Source organism: Tenrec ecaudatus, chromosome 15, assembly GCF_050624435.1.
Source record: "Tenrec ecaudatus isolate mTenEca1 chromosome 15, mTenEca1.hap1, whole genome shotgun sequence".
In the NCBI taxonomy this organism is placed as follows: Eukaryota; Metazoa; Chordata; class Mammalia; order Afrosoricida; family Tenrecidae; genus Tenrec; species Tenrec ecaudatus.
In genome coordinates, this window is record NC_134544.1 from 55,826,009 (window position 1) to 55,848,791 (window position 22,783).

Consider the following 22,783-nt stretch of genomic DNA (forward strand, 5'->3'; position numbering starts at 1 on the left):
ATTATACAGAGCACTCATATTTAATACAATTAATAAACACATGTGTGTGTGCTGTGTGTGTGCATGCGCACATGTAATGCCCCCTCGTTTCAGATATCAAACTTCTGGAAAACCTCACTACCTAGTCTGCAACAACTGCAGTACTAAAAAGTTAGAGTAAAAAATGCATTTCCACAGTAATGGGAGAAATGTATTGGAGGTTCCTTCTCAAGCTATAAAGTGAAACAGCAAGCGTTGGCTAGCATCATGGCGCACTGATTCCAGGGAGACGTGATAGCTCACTAGTTATAAAAAGCAGATAGTAAAAGTCAAAATATGGCTGTGCAGACCATTTAGCTTAGAGGCAAATAACCCTACACTAAATACTTCAGCAGTCCCTAAGGAGATCATTGTATTTCTGGGTAGCACAACAATGGATCTTTAGAATTATGGCCCCAAGTCATTTAATGTGCATTATTTAAAAGGGAGAGTATTAAGTGATGCATTTATACAGATTTTCACTTAAAAATATACGTGTGTACATTTTTTAAGTTCTGAGGCTTCAGTTAACTGAAAAATGAAGTTATTTTATACAATGTTTTCTGTTCCTAACTTTCAAAGGTCTTTATAAATATTGATTTGTCAATGCCAGAGTGGTTGTGAGAGTGTTCATATATTAAATATTATTACCGTTTGAAACTAATCATACCATTAGAAATGGAAAACCTTTTTTCAGGATAGTTTTTCTTTTTGTTGGTTCACAGTGATTTTTATTTCTTTGATGATTTTTTTAGTGGCATTGTTATATAAACATTGGATTTTTTAAAAATAATTTTATTGGGGGCTCACACAACTCTTATCACAATCCATACATACATCAATTGTGTAAAACACATTTGTACATTCGTTGCCCTCATCATTCTCAAAACATTTTCTCTCCACTTAAGTCCTTGGCATCAGTCTCTCATTTTCCCCCTTCCCTCCCCTCTTCCCACTCCTTCATGAACCCTTGATAATTTATATTTATAAATTTATTTATAAATTATTATTTTGTCCTATCTTACACTGTCCGACATCTCCCTTCACCCACTTTTCTGTTGTCCATCCTCCAGGGAGGAGGTTATATGTGGATTTCAAGATAGTTTTAAAACTTAAGTCTTGACTTGTCTGTTTGTACAAGATTTTAGTTGTACTGAGCTATCTGGTTCTACCATACAACTGCAACAAGATGCTACTCCTGACCCATAATAACATTATGTTATTTAAAAATTCTACCTACAAACTCATGCGGTAAGGCCTCTTCATTGAGTATGAAGAGATCTGCATGAGGGAGAGGAACAGGAATTGCTTGAAGCAAAAGTTCCCAATTCATTAATTACTTGTTGACCACAATGTCATGGATGTAATCGAAGGGTCTTGGAGGACGCTTCGAAGACAACAGACTAAGGAGATTTCAGGGTAGCTGGCATCTTTAACTCTCTTTCTTTGGAAATCTTCTGTCACAAGTCAGAAGGCTAATGTCTCTTTTCACCCAATGAGAAAGTTGTTCTCACACGAGCATAATTAATCTTCTGACACCATGACAAAAACATTCCTTAAAAGGATTTCTCTGATTTCCTCTTAAGACAGAAGATTGTCTTTATCCATCATCTGTTCTTCCTGATCCCTTCTTTTTGAATATCCACATCAGCAGAATTGTCCATCAGAGGAGACAGCAGGAGGGAAATCTCTGCATGATTGATAGTCCCCCATTGCTCTGAAGGGCTATTTAAGTGCAAGCATCTATTGTTGCAAACTTACTTTACAGCAGTTAAACAAATATAATAGTCACCAATTCAACCATTGTGCAGCTCAGACTGGACGAAAACTAGTAAGTGGAGTTTGCTAATGACAAGGAACTGATTTTGAAACCAGATAAGAACGCTGCTGATAAATTAAGCCTGATGACTTAGAAAGAAAATTCTCAAAGCTATAGGAAGGTATGTGTATACTGGAAAGTATCATATACTGTATTGCATGTAGAGATATGTTCATGTTTGGGGAAAAAACTGTCTGATATTTGTATAGTATTATGGGTTGCTTTTTATCCTATCAGTCACTCAATACTTCCTACCTATATAGTGGCCATCTGGAAAAAGAGACACACACACACATACAATTGCATGTGCTACCTCCCCCCGCACCCCTTAAAAAACAAACAGATGTGTCAAAGAAGAGTTCCACCAACAGTTCCTTAAAAAATTATTTTCAATGAGATTCATAATAAGTTTTTTCAAAGAGGGTTTTAGGTATGTCTGTTTTCATACTTGTATCTGGTAAGAAAACCAAAGGCCATCTTAATCTCCTTGTGAGTATTTATATTTCCTTGGGTAGAACTAATGAATTAGAGAAATAAGGGTTAGTTTCAAGGGAAGAAGCAAAGAATACTGGGCAATGGTCCAATGCACAGAAAAAGCAAGCCTGACTCCATTCTCTAAACAATTTCCGTGCAATAGAAACAGATCTAGAAATCTCATGAAGTTGTGGCAAGAGCACACCCACTATCAACAGGAGAGGTCACAGCAGACTTTGTGTTCTCTATAGAGGCTGCCAAGAAAAGCCACTTGAGCCCAGACGCCAGGACACTCTGACATTGTGTGTTCTATTTGCACCACAGTGACCTTGACTACTCAGTTCTGGATGCACCCGGTGAAAATATTTGTTTATCCTTCAAATTGCCAAACAGTGAGGCTAGCCCTCACAGGTCAGGGTCCGAGTTCAATAGTGCTCTTCTTGGTGTAGTTAGGATAGATGCCCATTGCCTGACCCGCTGCCCAGCTGACCTGCCTCCTCCAGTTTAAGACAGCAATTGATGGCAGACACAAAGCCAGGAACCACACACTCTGTAACCAGTGACTTAGTTTGATTTATCTTAAATCACTGAGTCATATTCAGGATAAATACAGGGATTAAAAGAAAAAGACTTACACCTATGATAAAGACCTAAGAGAATCCTTGTGTACAAAGAGGAACTCCAAGCAGTTTCACAATAGAACATGCCACAGAATTCAAATATAGAGAAACTGAAACAAAAGGATGAGTTGGTAATGAAATTAACATGGAAAAGAGGACCAGTCAAGAAATGCTGGCAGCCAGCTCAGTGGGGACTCTGGAGTAGTCAGTCCCTCACCAACTGAGCACCACATTTCATGAGTTAACAGTTCGTCACCTCCACAGACTGATGAGACTGCTGTTTCATTAGTGTTTGCCGATTTTAATAGTACAGTATCTTATCAAGAAGGGGGTTCATAAACACTAATGGACCAGAATAAGAACCTGAAAAGGAAGATACTAATACAGTCCAGGTTCGGGTTATTAAGACCTAGGAAGACAAATAACTCTTCATGGGCGCTCTTGAGTGGAAAAGCAATAGGGTCCTTAATATTAAATATGAGTTTCAAGGTAGTATCATCTTTCCTACAATGATCCTTGGAGTTAAAGAAAATCACAACAGTGTGCGTGCGCACACCACACACACACACACACACACACACACACACACCCCTTAGAAAAACAAACAGGTAATTCTTTTGCTCTGAACAGATTTCTTTGTAATATAAGGACCATTTATAATGTAGATTGTTTCAAGAGTTTAAGACTGACTGTGTTAACAGAACTGATTCTATGGATTAAAGACCAGTTCCACCACTAGCCAGGGGTACTTTCTAAGTCTGTTACCTCATCTGTACACCAAAACAAAAAACTCACTGCCATCGTGTCAATTCTGGATCATAGCAACCCTATAGGCCAGAACAGAACTGGCTCTGTGGATATACAAGAATGCAACTTTTTTTTTTTTAACAGGTGTAGAAAGCTTCATCTTTCTCCCACGGAGCAGCTGGTGGTTTTGAACTGCTGACCTTGTTGTTAGCAGTCCAACACTAACCAGAGCTCCTCTGTAAAGGTAATAATCTTACCCAGACTTCATAGGGTGGTTCTAAAAATTCAATGCAAATCCAGGAACACTCTGTATGAAACAACTATGATAATTATTATTTATTCTCCATGGCCCCCATTCTCTCTCCCACTCAGTGCTCTCTAAATTAGCACACTCAAGCATATTTCTCCAAGTTTATCTTGTGACAAACCCACACATGCCTCTTAGCTGGTGAGAAAACAAGGCCAACAGTTGGAACTAAATGGACAGCTCTGGGCAAAGGAGAGAAAAAGAGGAGACATTTGGCAAGCAAAGAACAGGGAGGGCCAGGATGAGAGGAGGGCTGGACATTTCCCGAGGCCTGGGATAATCACCCCGGACTATATTTGAACTAATGCAGACCTACCCCATCCATCTTAACTTCACCACCCAGTTCCCAGTTATCTTGATCTGTTTTCGGTGTAGGCTCTCTTTTTTTGGTTTTGTTTTTAAACATTTTATTAGGGGCTCATACAACTCTTATCACAATCCATACATATACATACATCAATTGTAAAAAGCACATCTGTACATTCTTTGCCCTAATCATTTTCAAAGCATTTGCTCTCCACTTAAGCCCTTTGCATCAGGTCCTCTTTTTTCCCCCTCCCTCCTGCTCACTCATCCCTCATGAGCCCTTGATAATTTATAGATTATTATTTTGTCATATCTTGCCCTATCCGGAGTCTCCCTTCACCCCTTCTCTATTGTCCGTCCCCCAGGGAGGAGGTCACATGTAGATCCTTGTAATCGGTTCCCCCTTTCCAACCCACTCACCCTCTACTCTCCCAGCATCACCCCTCACACTCCTGGTCCTGAAGGTATCATCCACCCTGGATTCCCTGTGCCCCCAGCTCCTATATGCACCAGTATACAACCTCTGCTCTATCCAGACTTGCAAGGAAGAATTTGGATCATGGTAGTTGGAGGGGAGGAAGCATTTAGGATCTGGGGGAAAGCTGTATTCTTCATCGGTGCTACATCGCACCCTGACTGACTCATCTCCTCCCCTAGACCCCTCTGTAAGGGGATCTCCAGTGGCCAACAAATGGGCGTTGGGTCTCCACTCTGAACTTCCCCCTTCATTCACTATGGTAAGATTTTTTTTTTGATGATGCCTTATACCTGATCCCTTTGGCACCTCGTGATCACACAGGCTGGTGTGCTTCTTCCATGTAGGTTTTGTTGCTTCTGAGCTAGATGGCCGCTTGTTTATCTTCAAGCCTTTAAGACCCCAGACACTATCTCTTTTGATAGCCAGGCACTATCAGCTTTCTTCACCACATTTACTTGTTCACCCTTTGGCTTCAGCAGTTGTGTCTGGAGGGTGAGCATCATAGAATGCCAATTTAATAGAAGAAAGTATTCATGCATTGAGGGAGTGCTTGAGTAGAGGCCCAATGCCCTTCCGCCACCTTAATACTAAACCTATAAATATAGACACATAGATCTATTTTCCCATCCATATATATATATATATATATATGCATGTACATGTCTTTGTCTAGAGCTCTATAAATGCCCTTTGCCTCCTAGCTCTTTCCTCTATTTCCCTTCACTTTCCTCCTGTCCCACTAACATGCTCTGTCCCCATCTGGGTTACAGCTATACCTCTTCTTTACGTAACCTTACTCTTGATCATTCCCCACCAGGCCTGCCACTCCCCCCTCTCGGTGTAGGTTCTTACAGGGACATGTGTTTTATGGCACAGCACATCCTGTACTTGTTTCTATTTCTACTTAATTCAATTATTATTTATTTTGCTCCTGTGTGTACCAAGATCAGTTGCTGAGGAAAAATACATAAATGAGACCCTGGCATCTTAGAAATTCACAGTTCAGGACAATCTGATAATTACATGCAACATAAGTGGGGCTCAACATGAACATACAGAGAACTTAAGAAACCTGGTGGTGTGGGGGAGTAAAGGGGAGTGCCAGACTTCTCAGAGGTCAGTCTGTTCAGCAAGTGGGACCCCAGGTCCTTCTGTATGTTCAGCAAAGAGCTTGCAGTGACCTCCTTAAAGGAGGACAAGGGGGGCTACTTGCTCGACACATTGTGATGGAACCAAGACCAAAGCTGAGGCCACCTTAATCATGAACACAATGAAATCCTTCCTGATCACACTCAGTATGGAAGGTGAATTTGACAGACAAGAGGACATTATTTGGTGACATTAATTGTGACCAAATTAAATGATCAGGAAGTCATTTTCTAATCATTTATGGCATTACTGTCAATATTAAAAATGCAGAAATTTACAGAACCCCCTTTCAAGACAGAGGACCAGAGAAGTTGCTGTGTCCTGTGCAAGCTTGGACAGGAGGACCAATCATTAGCATCTATGATGCAAAGACAGAACAACTTCACACAGGACTGTATTCTGGATGCCATTTCCACATGTGTATTTCAGGTTGCAGCAAGATGATAAGCAAATACTAGAGAATCTCTCCACCTCATATCTGGCTGAGCACCCCCACTTTGTGGAAGACATCAGATCTACTTAGTTGGATTTTTAAAAAATACCCATCTCCAATGAACACACTGTTTGCTGGAAAGGAAGGAGGGAGAAAGAGCTCTTCTCCTCAAAAGCAAAATAAAAAGTTATCCCCAAAGAACAACTTTTTGATGTGATAAAGACCACTGTTGGGGGTTGGGAGAATGTTACCTTGGGACCCATATATACCCTTTGAGTCCTAGGTCTCCTTTATCAGTGTTGTTTTTTGAAATAAAATATTATTTTGTCAACGGCAAAAAAGAAAAAGAAACCTGGGGGCTGAGGATGGCACTGAGTTAGGATTTTGAAGATAAGTAGGGGCTTACACAACTGAGAAAGGGTGGGGCCAAGGCAGTCTGTATAAAGGAAGAGAGAGGGGAGATAGAAATAGATAGCCCTGTCACTGTTTGTGTCTGAATCTTAAGGCACACAAAAGCTGAATGGGGAGAAGTTACATTACAAAGTAGAACTAGAATTATAAAAGCAAATTCAGGCCTTAAGAAAAAACAAACTAACAAAAGGAAGCAAATGAGTAACACATTCAAATTTGTTTCCCAAAAAGATTATTTATGGGGCTCACTGGAAGACATTGGAGTAAGAACAGGAAGAACAGTTAAGAGGGAGAGAGCTTAGTAAGGAGATGATTATAATGGTCTAGGCAGGAGACAATGAGGGACGAATAAAAACTGCAGAGATGATAGGAGTTTCATTCAAGAAGTATGTATAAAAAAGTACGTCTATTCAGGACATTGAGTGGACAGTGTTTGGCGACTCATTAAACGTGAGATATGTGGAGGGAGGAGAATTTTAAGATAACTGGAAGTTTCTAGTATGAGCCCATCAGTATTTACTGAATGCTGTGCCATTAACTTGGAAAACAAGAGAAGAAAAGTCTTGCCCAGTGTGTGAATTTGCAGAGATGATTCTAAGAGCCTTTTGATTACCCTACATTACTAACACCTGGACTCCCCCATGAGGGACTTCAAGACTGGATGGAAATCTTAGGAAGATCACATTTCTTTGTTTTGATGAGGTATTGCTTTATTTTTACATTCCCCCCCTAGAGTCTTAAGGCATCCACGATTAGTTCCAATTTTGAATACTTGTCTTGGAAATTAAAAGTTTCCATTGTTTATTTCAAACCAATGGATTTTTGTGGTTAAATTAGCCTTTAAGTTTGAGACAGCTAGGTGGAAAAAAAAGAAGAGCAGACATCTGCCAAAAGGTTACATGTGCCAAATGGGTAATGAGAGCTAGTTTAGAGAAAGAGGAAAAAGGGACAACAGGCTAGTTTTAATGCCCAGGTAACTTCCAAGAGGGAAGAATTTGTTTAATGGTGACTTAAAGACCCATCGTAAATTAGAGACCATCTCAAAAATAGATTTTACACATTGGATACTAATAACTGAAGACCAGACAAGTTATATGATGACATCAAGGACATCATACATGAAGAGAGCAAAACGGTCATTAAAAAACAGAAAAGAGAGAAAAATCATGTTTCAGAAGAGACTCTGAAACTCACTCTGAACATAGACTAGTTAAAGCAAAAGGCAGAAATAAAAAAGTAAAAGAAGCAACAATTTCAAAAGATGGCTTTTGACAAAGTAAAGTATGATAACGAAAAGTGCAAAGACTTGGAGTTAGAAAGCGAAAAGGGAACTACACCTACAGTATTTCTCAAACTGAAAAATAATTCAAGCCTTGATTTTCTTCAGTAACACTGAAGGATTCCATCACAACACATTGGATAATGAAGGATGCCTCAAAAGATGATTGAAGGAATGCACACAGACACTACCAACAAGAATTGGTCCACATGCAATCATTTCAGAAGGTATCACTGAAGGGGTACGTCCAAGTTGAACTGAAGCCACTGTAAGAAACAAGGTTGCAGGGAGCCATGGAATACCAGTTCAGACATTTCAACAACTGAATGTGTTCATTAGTCCATGGCAGAAATTTGGAAGACAGCTAGCTAACTGGTAAGCCAACCAGAGGAAAGCCATATTCATTACTATTCCAATAAAGGTGATTCAGTGGAATATGGAAATCACAAACAAAATCATTAATCACACATGCAAGTAAAGTTCGGCTAAAGATGATTTTTCAATGGTTGCAGAAGAACTTTGACATGGAACTACTAGAAATTCGATAGGGATTCCAAACAGCAATATGGAATGAGCAGCATCACAGCTGATGTCAGATGGATCTTCACTGGCAGCAGAAAATACCAGAAAAATGTTTACCTGTGTTTTATTGATTATGCAAAGGTATTCAATTGTGTAGATCATAACAATTCAGGGTGGCATTAAGAAGAATGGAAATGTTAGAAAACTTAGTTGTGTGCATATATAACCTGTACATAGACAAAGACATAGTTGTTTGAACAAAGGGATAGTGCCTGGTTTAAAATCATGGAAGGTGTGTATCAAGATTATAGCCTTTTCTAATAATAAGGACAAGAAGGAAGAAAAGAGTCTAGAACTTACTGTCGTGATAATTACACAACTCTTTAAAATAAGACTGACTATGGAAGTGGATGATATGTGAATTATATGTCAATAAAACTATTTTTGAAAATGATTATATCCTTTCACCATATTTATTCAATGAGCAAATAACTCAAGGGCTAAATGAAGAACATGGCGTCACCGGGGGATGATGCAGACAACACCCTGCTTGCTGAAAGCGAAGAAAACTTAAAGCACTTGCTGACAAAGACCACAGACTTTAGAATGGACAACAACTCAACCTAAAGAAAATAAAAACCTCACAACTGGACCAATAAGCAACATCACAAATGGAGAAAAGACTGGCGTTGTAAAGGACCTCACTTTCCTTGGATCCACAAGCAACACCCATACCAGCAACAATCAAGAAGCCAATTTAATGGATTGCACTGAACAAATATGTCACAAAAAGCGTCTTTACAATTATGTTTGAAAAAACAAGCAGAGATGTTACCTTAATGGTTAAGGTAAGCCTGAATCAAGCAATGGTGTTTTCAATGACCTCATCTGCAAATTTTGGACGAGAAGAAAAACTAATAAATTTGTATGCCTTCTAATTATGGTGCTGGCAAAGAATACTGAACATATTCTATGTGCTGGAAGAATGAAATACGTCTTGGAGGAAGTACACACAGAGTGCTCCTCAGAAGTGAGTGAGGACAGCTTTGTTTGACATGCTTTGTACATGTTACTACTTCTCTATCTAGGGGTCATTAATTCAGAATCCTCAACTACTGGAACAGGGTCCAGGGTCTAACAGTCAGCCAGTCGTCTATACACAGACACAGCAGACAGCACGACATTCACACTGGACAGGTATTTGCCCTGGACTCAGGGGGAGCCACTCGGCCACTCACCTACACTTACTATCTCTCATTACAGACAGAGTTGGAAGAAGTTTGCAAACATGATTCCTAGTCTTTGGCAGAAAAAAACAAAGAGGGGCCAAGAGCAAGGACAATCCCAGTTGGAAAAAAAAAATAAAGCCTTTAATCTGACTGAGAAAGTAAAAATGATTAAAAACTGTTTTAAAAAAACAAATAGAAGAACTTTAAAATGCACAATAGTCTGGAGCCAGTTATGTTAGAGGCACGAGGTTTTAGTCTACAGCTTAGCTTCAAACGGAGTTCTGAAATCCACCCAAGTAATCAAGATCAAAGCAGCCCTGGCGGCACTGTAGGGTGAGCTCTGCACTGACAATCCCACCAAGGTTTGTGGTTGAAACGCACCCGGCACTTTCAATTATATTTTGATTAGTGCAATCAATGTCCTTCAGTTACCTCCTTTGGGGGTCAAACGACCCTTTCACAGGGGTTGCTTGATTCCTAGTAGTAGCAAAATTACAGTTATCAAGTAGCAATGAAAATAATTTTATGCAGCACTGCATGGTATCTGCATCCAGCAGCCTTTTTCCTGCTGGGGTGTTCAAAGGACAGTGTGATAGAAAGTCAGTATCTGGCATTGTTGGTTTTCGTGGCTTTGTGCATGTTAAACCTGGTATTTCTATTGATACAATTCACATAATTCCTTTGAATGATAACCTGCTGGTTGATAAAATGTTAGGAGCTGAAAAAAAAAAGAAAATAATTTTATGGTTGGGGGGGGGGGGGATCACCACCACATGAGGAACTAACTGTATGAAAGGGTCGTGGCCTTAGGAAGGTTGAGAACCGCTGCTCTAGAGTTATATTTTATGTTGATATTGGAGGAAAACAAATAAATCAACAACCTGTGAAAACCTATAGATGAGAGGGTATTTCTAAATTATCAAGGGTTCATGAGGAAGGGGGGTAGCAAGGAGGGAGGGAAAAAAATGAGGAACTGATACCAAGGGTTCAAGTAGAAAGCAAATGTTTTGTGAATGATGATGGCAAAAAAATGTACAAGTGTGCTTGACACAATGAATGCATGTATGGATTAGGCTAAGAGTTGTATGAGCACCCAATAAAGTGATTTTTTTTTAAACCAAAAAACCTGTAGATGATATTAACTGTGCTTGCTGAAAAGAGGACTCAAATCACTTCTTGAAGAAGATCGAAAGCTACAGTTTTCATATACCCCCAGAGCTCCTGTACCTTCAAAGTTCTTGTTCTTAAGCAGCAGTTAGCATATTACATAGAAATATTTTAAATATAGGGCTTATTTGATGACAATTTCTATATGGTCCTCTGAGGCAACATTTTTTCTTGTCCCCGTTCTTCACCTCCATTTCTCTCCCTCCCCTGCCCTCCTCTGGCTCCCTCACACACCTTTTTCGGTAGTAACTGTATATGTTCTATGTAGGTTTTTTTTTAATTACTACAGTATTCATTCTCAGATGAGATGAGCTGTTATAGGACCAGAAATTTATAGCTGCTTCGTGTGGGAAAGAAATCAAGACTATAATCTGAACTAGTAGGAAACTTCTCTTGATATCAGGTTATGTGCATGGGTTCTTTTAGATTTAACTTACCCTCAATTAAAAGAGAGAAGGTTTGTTACAATTGTTGGGTCTCTTTCCTTTATGATGCCCCACTCACAAACTGGGTACTGCAAATATTACTTTTCTGAGCATTCCTAACTCAGTCCTAGTTACCTAGTTGCTTCTTTAGGTCAAACCTGCTCCAGGAAGTTTCTGAGCCAGCAAGCAAATACATGTTTCCCAAAGATGTTGGTTTGCCCCTAATGGTATTCCGTTTACTTCAGATAATTATTCTACTGGTTTTGTCTCAGATCTACAAGTAGGCAGGGGCTTCCTCTCTCAGCATCTCCCTAGGCCTTAGTTTTACCTACCTTAACGACATTTACAGTCTTTGAAATCCGAAGAAGCAATTCTACTCTGTCCCGAGAGTCATCATGAGTCTGAATCAACTTGATGGCAATGGGTTTGATCACACATGGTTTGGGGTTTCCAGTGCCTTCTAGGTTCATTATTGTCTAAGTTTCATAACTGTTTCTCTTGTGAGGGGTATCCAGAGAAGAGGGAAAACAATACTGACTTTCCTCTATAACTTTAAAACTGGAAATCCTATCCAACAAATGATCTTAACTCTACAATTATCTAACATAATTCAATACTGCCCAATTACTCTGAAACAACAACTTAAAATTATAGAGCATTAAGGCATATTTTCTAACATCATTTATCAATGATTTGATATGTACATGGTAGGGTAAATAAAAATCTTTTCAAGTTGGCATGATTCAAATCCAAGATGTAGCAATTCTACTCCTACATGAGCGTGTGTACATACATATATATGTATATAGACACAAATATATATATACAGGTATATATCTAAAAGATTTAATATTATAGTGGCTACACAATGAGTTGCTAACCAAAAGGTCTGAAGTTTGAACTCACTAACTGCACACAGAGAGAAAGATGAGTCTGTCTATTCCTGTAAAGATTAAGTCTTGGAAACGCTAAGGGGCAGGTCTACTCTACCCTATAGGGCTGCTATGAGCCAGAATCGACTCTATGACAGTGAGTTTTGAGTGAAGAGATTTAAGAGCAATAATACAAACAGACAAATGTATACCAACATTCATTGCAACACTATTCACAGAAGGATGAAAACTCAGCCAGAAAGAGAAATGAAGTTCTCATATATATGACCACCTATGTGAACCTTGAAAACATTATACTGAATGAAGTAATAAATTACTAAAGGACATGTTTGATTTCACTCTGATGAAAAATGTTGAACAGGTAAATGACAAGAAAATGTATTAGTAGTGACCGGGTAAAAGAGGGAAGTAGAAAGTGGAAATCATTGTTTAGAAACCATTTGAGTTTCTGTTTGTGGTTATGGAAAAGGTGCTGGTGTTGGTGCTGGTTGAACAACATGATGAATGTCATAAGACATCACTGAAGTCTACACATGAAAAACCTTTTTAAGACGTAGCTTAGTTTCCTAACTATTTATGTTGTTTTCAAAATTTTAAGGAACGAGTAAGGAGTCCTGGTGGTGCAGTGCAGCCGTCCTCAAACTACGGCCTGTGGGCCCCAGGCGGACTGCCGAGGACATTATCTGGCCCGTCAGTGTTTCTGCCCCATTTGTTTTTTTACTTCAAAAAAAGATGTGAAATGTACATAGGAATTTGTTCACAGTTTTTTTTTTTAACTATAGTCTTTCCCTATCAAATGAACATTATCTTGACCTTTGATTTTACTTGAGCTTTTTTGGGGTGAGGCAATGATGGTGGCTTCTACTGGCTTGATTGGTGTTTGGTTTCAGGGTCATAAGAATAGCTCCATGTCTTCCTACTAGTAAAGACCTTGGGGAAAAAAATCTGGGTAGCTTCTGAGCCATTCTTTAAAAGCATAGCATGTTTCTACTCAACGCTGCTTTTCCTGGTTAGTCAGAACCTGAGGTACAAATTTCTCAGCGACCCTTCTCATTTCCAAATCTTCCGTTAAAATCTACTGAAACGAGCTCCAAGATAGTCCAGATAAAATTCTCTTCTCTTCATTGGTTCGTCGTCGTTCTTCAAGTACAGGTATATGAATTTTGTCGACATTTCATCCATTCAGAACATTTAACAAACATCCAGAATGAGGTTTGTCATCAATCAACATTTCACCTTTTTTTAAACAAGAAAACCACTTGCGCATTTTCCACTATGCTGTCCTTTGTTATCTGCGTTCAACATCAAAACCGTTTCTGCAGCATTTTTCCTGAGCAGGAAACAAAATTTCACAGCTGCATGCTGTGCTCTTAAATCAGCCATCACAAAAAAATGACGTTCCAGCAAAACTGCTTTTACAAAAAAAAATGCACTGTGACCAAAGAGAACCTTTCCAGGCAACGCTACTGGGTGCACTAACTCAAAGTGAGTTGCTGGATGCTTGCTTAGCAGGGAAAATGCATACTACAAAAGCTCCACCCAACAGAGCTTTTTTCCTTTTTTGGGGTCCCTCCTCATATGATTCACCCCAACTTTCTCCATGAATAAACATCAGTGAGGTTGTGAACTTAACCAAGATTACCCAAACATAAGCAGTGAAGCTGAACCAGATTCTAGGTTGGCACAAAACCTTTTCATTTTATAGTTGGAAGTAACATGAGTAGGAGATCATATGGCTTAGTTCCACGAAAGACAGCTACTTCTTGAATAAATATAAAATTTATTGGATAATAAAACTACAATTACTTCTAAACAATATGATTTGGGATAGCAGATTTTAGAAGTTTTTCTTGTGGTTTATGTGAGAGTCCTCGTCACTCGCATTTTCTGTAGTGACATTAATGACAGTCCCCATCTTTTTAAAAAATCATTTTATTGGGGGCTCATACAATCCTTATCACAATCCATCCATCCATCCATCGTCAAGAATATATGTACATTTGTTGCCATCATCATCAAAACATTTGCCTTCTACTTGAGCCCTTAATATCTGCTGCTCATTTTCCCCCTCCCTCCCCATTGCCCCCTACCTCATGAATCCTTCATAATGCATAAATTATTATTATTTTGTCATATATTACACTATCCAATGTCTCCCCCAGCCTTCTTCTCTGCTGTCTCTCCCCCCAGGGAGGAAACTATACGTAGATTCTTGTAATCAGTTCCCTCTTTCTACTCCACATTCTCTCTACTCTCCATGCATCGCCACTCACCACTGGTCCTGAAGGAGTCATTGGTCCTGAGTTCCCTGTGTTTCCTGTTGCTCTCTGTACCTATGTACATCCTCTGTACCTATGTACATAATCTTACAGCACTCTTCCCACTTCCTTCCTGTGTCTCCACTGTGTCCACTCTTCCTACTTTTCTGTCCCTTCCTGCCTTCAAAGCTTTATTCCCAGGCAAATGCTGTCCTTTTGATCTTGTATGGCTGGTTGTTCTAAGGAGCTCACACGTCCCTGGTATTGTTCACCTGCTAGGCTTGTCCATAATCTGGCTGAAAGTTGAGCTGTGAGTGTGAGTTCAGTTCCAGGCCTGAAGGGTGACTAAGTGCCAGTCTCTGTTAGACCAGTAAGGCTGGTCTTTTTTATGATTTTGAGTTTTGTTCCACATTTTCCCCCTACTCTATCCAGGGCCATCTCCCGTGATCACTTTTCGACAACAAAGCTGAAAACCACACCCACTGCCTTTGATTTGATTCTGACTCACAGAGGTATTGAGACTGTAAATATTCATGGAATAGATAGCTTCATCTTCTCTTGCAGTCTTGCGGAGATGAGAAAGATAGGTTTGAATGCCTCCCTTGTGTTAGCAGTCCAATGCCTAACCTACAGCACCTCTAGGCTCCTTTTTAAAGAATAAATGTTTTTTTGTTTTTAATGTCAGTAAAGATGTCTAGCTCAATAAATTCTCAACTAGTTTCTAAGAAACACTAATACAAGATAATTTTTTAGAAAACAGTAAATTATGTTAGAAAAAACAACAGTATAACCTTATTGTTTACATACTTTCTTTGCAATAACTTAAAACAATTTATGGAAACATTACCTACTATCTTTGACAACATCCAGGAGGCAGAGGTGGTTATTATTGGCCAACTTAACATGGGGAAAAAGCAAGCTCAGAAAGTCCCTAGAACGTGTATGTTTGCCTGGTCTTCTGGTATGTTTGCATGATGTGTGCCTGGTCTTCTCGCCATTAATCTTGGCTGTTTATCCTCATGCACCTTACCTTCAAAATGAATCACTAACATTTGGCTAAGACAAAAAGATCTGGGAGACAAATTTCGGTGGGAATCTTGAGAGTATTCTAATGTAACATTGCACCTTTTCTGATTTTGAGTAATTTGAGCAAGGTCTCTTTTTTCTATCACTTAGTCCAAAGACTGGAACCAAAAAAAAAAAACCTGCTCATGCCCTACTTTTGCTGATTCCTTAAATAATACAAGTACTAAGGTGGAGGTTTGCTTTGACATTTGTCAAAAACCCTTGTTTCCTTAGTTTATTGGAATAAACAGAGTACAGCAATTCACAGGTACAGTGTCCATCTTACTGTTTTAGCCTCAAAGAAATCTGCCTAGTCTGTGCACATACACGTATTTGGGGTCCTTCTCAGCTGACTTAGGAAAAATGTAAGCGTCAAGATGTCCCCATCACCACCAATTACCCCTATCTGAGTTTACTCTTTATATTCAGCTTTGTTTAAATACTGCTTTGTAGTTGGTGGTTATATGTTTTCTCTGTTACCTTTTTCATTAATTTGCAAGCATTCTAAGTGACTGTTGACACTGCTGCTTCACAAGTTCTAGAATGGGAGACACTGACGGAGATGGGAAGCAACAGTGGTTTATAGCCTCAGAAACCTTAGACAGGGTTGCTGTGAGTTGGAATTGACTTGTGGGGATGAGCTTTCACTGCATTCAGGAGTCCCTGGGTAGCACTGCTGGCCAAACTGATTGCTGGATCAAGCCCACCCAGTCTTCCAGAGAAAGATGTGGCAGCCTGCTTTCACAAAGGTTACAGCCATGGAATCCCTATGGGGCAGTTCTCCTCTGTCACCTAAGGTCAAAATGAATCAAAATTGATGCAATTCCAGCATGTTTGGTTTGGGGTGTATTTGGGGGGCAGTAACACAATGGTTTGAATCACACATTCTTAGTTTGAACAAACCCAGTGTTGCTGCAGAAGAAAAGTTTGGCAATCAGCTCCCCTAAGAACTACAACTGAGAAAGCCTTTCAAGTAGTTCTACTCTGCACTGGTTTCTGGTTTGATGCTGTATTTAATGCTCTTGGCCAAAATTTTATAAATGATATTCCTCATGATTATCACTGCAACTCATGCTCACTTTTAAGAAATTTAGAGCGTAGAGGAAAAAGTTAAAGTATCTAATCTCAGCACCTAGAAGCACAGCATTTCAATATTTCTTTCTAGTTCTTATTTCTTTTACCTTCTAGTTCTTTTTATATTTATTTTTGTTGAATAATTAACATCAATCTGCATATTTGCTATTAATCTCTTCATATAAAACCAAGTTGAAAACATTTCTCATGTTATTAGAACTTCTAACTAGGTTATAATGAACACGTGGGCCCTGGCTCACAGCAAGCCTCTTTTGGCTCTCCTCTGTCTACGCTCCATGAGGAGAGGCTCACAGGAGAAGAACCCACACAGAGTCTGTAGCACCCTTCTAGACCAGTCTCTAGTTACTCAGGACCATGCCATCTCCTGATCACAAGGTCCCAAGACCTACATAGAGCACTTCTCCAAGTCTGCCCTCTCGAGAGCAGATCACACTGCACTCACTATGTGCACAGCAGGCCCAAGGCTAGCCAACAGAGAAAGACATGGTGCACTTTGCAGCTGGTTGGTGTTTTCCAAGACTGCTCCGGGAAGTGGCACAGAGATGGACGAAGAAGTATGAGGCTGGCTTTCTCCACGCCACCACATTCCGGCATGGAACGCCAAAGAGTGCGACCATTTCAAATCTAAACCTGGCCTTCCAAGTCATAACAAGGTGTGTTTGTCAAAAGAGAAGGCAGAAACATGTAGAAACAGTCTGTTGACTTGTTTTCATATGCTGTGTGGGGTTTTCCTTTGTCCTCTTAGCCTGGGCCCTGAAACATCTGTGACAATGCCTCCAATTCCTTCAAGTGGCTAGATCATAAACACCTGACCTTCCTTCGAAGGCTTAACTTTCTAGCGGCGCCTAACATTTTATCTTAAATGGCATACATGGAAATCTGTACATTATATCTGCCTTCATTGCTGGTTATATTTTATGGTTTACTTCTAGAAAGCAAATTAATGCATCACAGGCTACAGACTCTTCATGACCAGCACCTTAAAGGAATGGTTATATGAAAAAGCAACCTCATTGAATGAGACCCCTACACCTCTCCACTTTGTCCAATCTGCTGACCTTCATTAATATGACAGATGTCAAAAGGGAGTTCCAGGGGCACAATGGTTAGGAATTTGGCTCGGTTAAAGAAAGACTTGATAAGGGTCACAGCATAGGAAGCCACTGTCAGAGGCAGTCCAACTCAACACAGGGGGGCACCCTGAGCTGGAATCAACTTGAGCAGACCCAACAGTAAACACAGCAACATTTTAAAACTTTCAGATATGGTGATTTTGTTTCAGGGTAGAAAACCGACTAACAAAACATCGTTTGAGATGTTTTAGAAGTTCATTAAATTTCCACCCTTAAAAAATAAAACAATTTCCATCCTTAAAATTCAAGAGTGGGTAAATTACAGCCATCAGGTCTAATTCAGTCTTATTTTTGTTGGAAGATACCCATGATCTTTAATGTTCATATTATGATCTATAGTGGCTTTTGCTACAGCAGCGGAGTCAAATAGCTGCAACAGAAATCATGAGTATGGCTGGCCCACAAAGCCTAGAATACTTATTATCTGGCCATTTACAGAAAAACGTTTAAGGACTCCTGAACTAAGATGATCACAGGATACAAGTCATGAAACAGGAAACAGAAGATACTGAGCAGTCAACAATCTGTAGTAGGTTCTGCCTTATTTCACAAATCTGATAGCCTGGCTTCATCTGGCTTTGTATTTTTCCTTTGTTGTTCATACTGGCAACTTAGTAAAACTGCTGTCATCTCTTCTGGAAAGCAAACATTTACTAAGTGTCTACTATGTGTCAAGCACACCTTCTCCCAGGCCCTAGGGGTTGTTGGAAGAAAAGTCATTGGTCTTGTCTCAAGGAACTGACAGCTGTACCTACTATCCATTCAGCAGTTCTGGTGACAGGTTTACGGAAGAGTAATTCATCATTTTGGCCTCCAGGAGTGTCCTGGCTTCCAAGCATGCTTCTCCAAGGTTTCATAAAGCCAAGGACTCAATCCAATCATCCTAGACCATCTCTCATGACCTCTGAGATTCTAAGAACGGGTTATATAAAGAGCAAGTGTTATTTAGAAACTGGGAGAGAATGGAAGCATCTTTACTGTAGTCACTTGGAATCCCAAGGTTTCTTGGTGAGAAAGCATGAGAGGCAGCCTCAGGAAGACCAAGCAAACAGGTAAGACAAACAATTCCTATGTAGCAATTAACCCTCTTATTTTGTTTTCTGGCTTTAATTAACCAGGGAAAAGAACTGTCCCCATTTTGGCACCAGGATTAGAGATGAATAAATGGTTGTAGCGTTTCTTAAAACTGAATTCACATTTATGAGGAGGAAAAGTTCATATAGATGTAATGAAAGAAGAAAAAGAAAATAAATCATCATTATTGTTTAATCTTCTTCAGGATGGGGCAATAACAATGTCATTTGCCTTTTGAAGAAAACATAAGCCAGAGCCAAGTATTTCAGAGGATTCTAAGAAATGTGATTTGGATCCAAGTTCAAGGAAAAGGTTTCTGGAGTTGGGCGGAAAGATAAGAGAGGAGAAAGCATTTGCAGCACAGATACTTCCTCGCTTTTTGCTGACTTATCTGTTACCCAGAGCATATGTTTTGAAACCACAGACCAAAAGCACATGAAGGCTCTGTTGCTGTCGGTCATCTTTGTCATCTCTGAGGGTCATCAGTGGCTGTCCTACAGCACTGACGTCAAAGAGAAGCTTCTGTAGATTTGCATCTGACTTCTGCCTCTTATTAGCTAGGCAAGGGTATGTAGGTTTCCTCACTCATAGAGCCCCATCCACTGCAAAATATTGACAATATCATTAACCTTGCTGGGTTGTCTCAGGATTAAATGATGTGGCAGAAATCAGTGCACATTACAGTTATTAACATTTAGAAAGCTCATTCAAAGTGAGTATGGCAAGCCTTCATACTTTGGACCTGCTAATAGGTGAGCTCAATTATTGGAAAAGGGGCAGCGAAAGAGAAAGGCCCTTGAGAAGATGGATTGGCCTAGTAACTGCAACAATGGACTCCAATGTAACAATTGTGCGGTTGGCATAGTACTGGGAAGTGTTATATTCTGTTTTACTCAGTCGCTATGAGTCGGACCTGACTCAATGGCACCGAGCAGCAGCAACAGCAGCAGCAAGCAAGTACTATCTTCAATGGTTTCACCTGTAAACCCAAACTGGAAAATGAATAGGAAGACCAGAGAATAACTCATGGATTATGTTGTTGGTGAAGAGTATTCAAAGTACCATGAAACATCAGAAGAATGGGCAAATCTTTTTTGGAAGAAGTATAGCTGGAATGTTCCTTAGAAGTGAGCACAGTGAGAAATCCTCTTACGTAATTTGGACATGTTATAAGGGAAGACATGGAGAAGTAGAAGGTCAGCAAAAAACAAGAAGAGGAAGATGCTCAAGGAAATGGGTTGACTCAGTGGCTGCAACAATGGATTCAAACACAGGAAGAATCGTGAGGATGGTGCAGGCACAGACAGTTTCATTCTGTTGTACATAGGGTTGTAATCAGCCAGTACTGACTCCGTGACATCTAGCAACATTGTATTGGATAAAAAAATTGCTATGGATGTTATTTACAAAACATGCTAATGTCCATTTGGACTTGTCAAAAAGTTGTTGGAGCAGACAGTTGAAGCCCTAGTTTGTTTGGTGTTTTCAATCACTAAAATTCTACTAGCAAAGATGTTTCCCTTTGACTGCTGAAGCATGTAAAAAAAAGTTAAACCCTTTCTGGGGAGTGGTGGAACCTAAAAGCAAACTAGTTACTATCAAGTTGATTCCACCTCATGCCACTCCCATGTGTGTCCATGTATCCCCTGTGCTTCAAAAGGCTTTCAGGCTGTGTGACCACTCAGCCTTTCTTTGACTGTAACTCTGGGTGGGCTTGAAACCTCAACCTTTTGGTTAGTAGTCCTGTAGTTAACCATTTGCACCAGCCAGGGATGCCCAGGTGGTGTCTAGTTGTGCGTAATATATAATATCATTAGGATAAAGCTTCTATGTTGAACAGTACGTGCACCTGGAAGAGGGAAAGAAAAAATAAGCAGAAAGATGATGGGGGCACATTGGGCAGTATTTATCATCTTGCAGCAGATTATTTCCAATAGCTCATTTCTGGAAATGTGCTTATTTGTGAAGAAGAGCACCTATCTGGAACAGCAGAGCCAGTTCAGCCTGTTCATGCTAATTCAGTCATTGGGATGACTTGTTCTGACCCACCTAATAAACAAACCTCCAGGCAACTATTAACTATTTGTGGGTCATGACTCTTACACAGTGATAAAAATTTGTTCTCAGAATATCTCAAAAGTATCTGCCAAGGACATCACTGTTTTATTTAGTTCTTGTGAGAGAGGGCAAAATAATTGTGTTTCCATTATTCATTAGCTTGTTTTTAAAGTGGAGTCCCTAATAAAATGTAAAAGAAGAAAAGAGAAAAAAATGATTAGGGCAAAGACTGTACAGATGTGCTTTATACAATTGATGTATGTATATGTATGAACTGTGTAAAGAATTGTATCAGCCCCAATAAATTGTTTAAAAAAAATAATAAAATAAAAAAAAATAAAGTGTCTTGATTATTACCTTCTCTGTCAAAGAGCTTCAAATGCCCCTTCTGCCTTATTCTTGGAAGATAAAGAAAAATCAATATTGTCCTCTCTACCTCTTACTGACCATTAGAGCATATCTTCCCAACTTTCTCACCTTTCCATCACTCCTCCCTTCACTTTTCTAAGTCTTCTTAGACATCATTTTACAGATAGTACTGCATCAAAGTTTTATGAATTGGGCCCTCTATTTATGAAGCCCCAGTGCTCTGTCTCCATCTTCAGCCTCTACAACATTGAGTTTCAACAGCACATGCTGTGCAAGACAGAACCTGGGATACAGACAAAAGAAAGAAAGAAAACGTTTATTCATCTATTTCATTAAATCCTCAACATTTTAATTTGGTGTATTTTTTTACAATGTGCATAACATTTAAATCTCATAAAAGGAATGATTACACAAATTTTTAGAGATAGGATATGCAGGCAATAAAAGTTGGTAACCAGCTTTGTACAACAGCAGTCTCAAAGTGTGGTACAGGGACCTCTGGAATACTTCAGATCTCCCAGAGCATCTGCTAAGCCAAAACTGTGTTCATAAACTTCATAAAACTAAGTACAATTTATCTCTTTCATGTAATCTCTCCTGAATGGGCAGTGAAGTTTTCCAGAGGGTTCCTAGCCACCACCTTGCCAAAAGTCATGTTAGGATATCTTTTTTTATCTTCATATCCCATCTAACCATATCTCCACTCTACTCTGGGAGTGGTTTGTTTGAGGAGGCTTCAAAAAATGTTGGAAAAATTCCAGTATCTTCTAATTCCATCTTTCTATGGACTTTCTGAAGCTGTGTCATATATACCAATACCCGTAAGCTGCCTTGTATCTTCATCAACCTGGCTTCGACTGAGGTTGATGTAAGGGAGTTCTTGAGACAGCGAGACTGTCAGGAAGGGGGAGAGTAAAGCAGAGAGTTTTCCACCAGTCAGGTTATCCGTTGAGTGTTTCACCCACTCTATCACCAGAGGTCCTCTCCTCGAAGTTACTGAGTGGCATAAGAGTTCCCTCCCTGAGTGCTTCAGGCTTGGAGGTAGGAAGGCCACCCCACTGCTACTGTCCTGAGGTCTTGCACTATCCCTTGTGTAGCTGGACACCTTTGTAAATAGCTGCTTACTAAATTTTCCCTCAATTCCCCCATTTTAAGTATGCCATATATTTCCTGCTGGGTACCTGGTTGTTCATAATTACAAAAGAAAAGAAAAATACAATAGGACCGGAGAGGAGGGAGTAGGAAGAGATAAACTAAGCACATCAAACATGCTGCCCTTCTTGAACCTGTCTTGGCCACATCCTTGCTCTAGTCTCTCTCCTACAATAAATTACCTTTTCCTCCTTTCACATTTCTTTATAGTCCTCCCTCAGTGTCTTACCGATCTTCATCTCATCCCTCCATTGTCATTCTCTTTAGTTCATGAACATGTGCTTCTTCGTTCACTTTATTCC

The 22,783-nt window shown here is 39.7% G+C and overlaps 1 non-coding gene and 1 pseudogene across 1 annotated transcript; both read left to right on the forward strand.

Annotated features, from left to right (window-relative positions):
• Positions 1-3,014: 3,014 nt before the first annotated feature.
• LOC142427465 (protein N-terminal asparagine amidohydrolase pseudogene) lies at positions 3,015-6,568 on the forward strand (annotated as a pseudogene).
• Positions 6,569-10,321: 3,753 nt separating this feature from the next.
• LOC142428406 (small nucleolar RNA SNORA8) lies at positions 10,322-10,461 on the forward strand. Its single transcript, XR_012780312.1, has one exon. It is a non-coding gene; the product is annotated as a small nucleolar RNA SNORA8 (small nucleolar RNA).
• Positions 10,462-22,783: the final 12,322 nt, after the last annotated feature.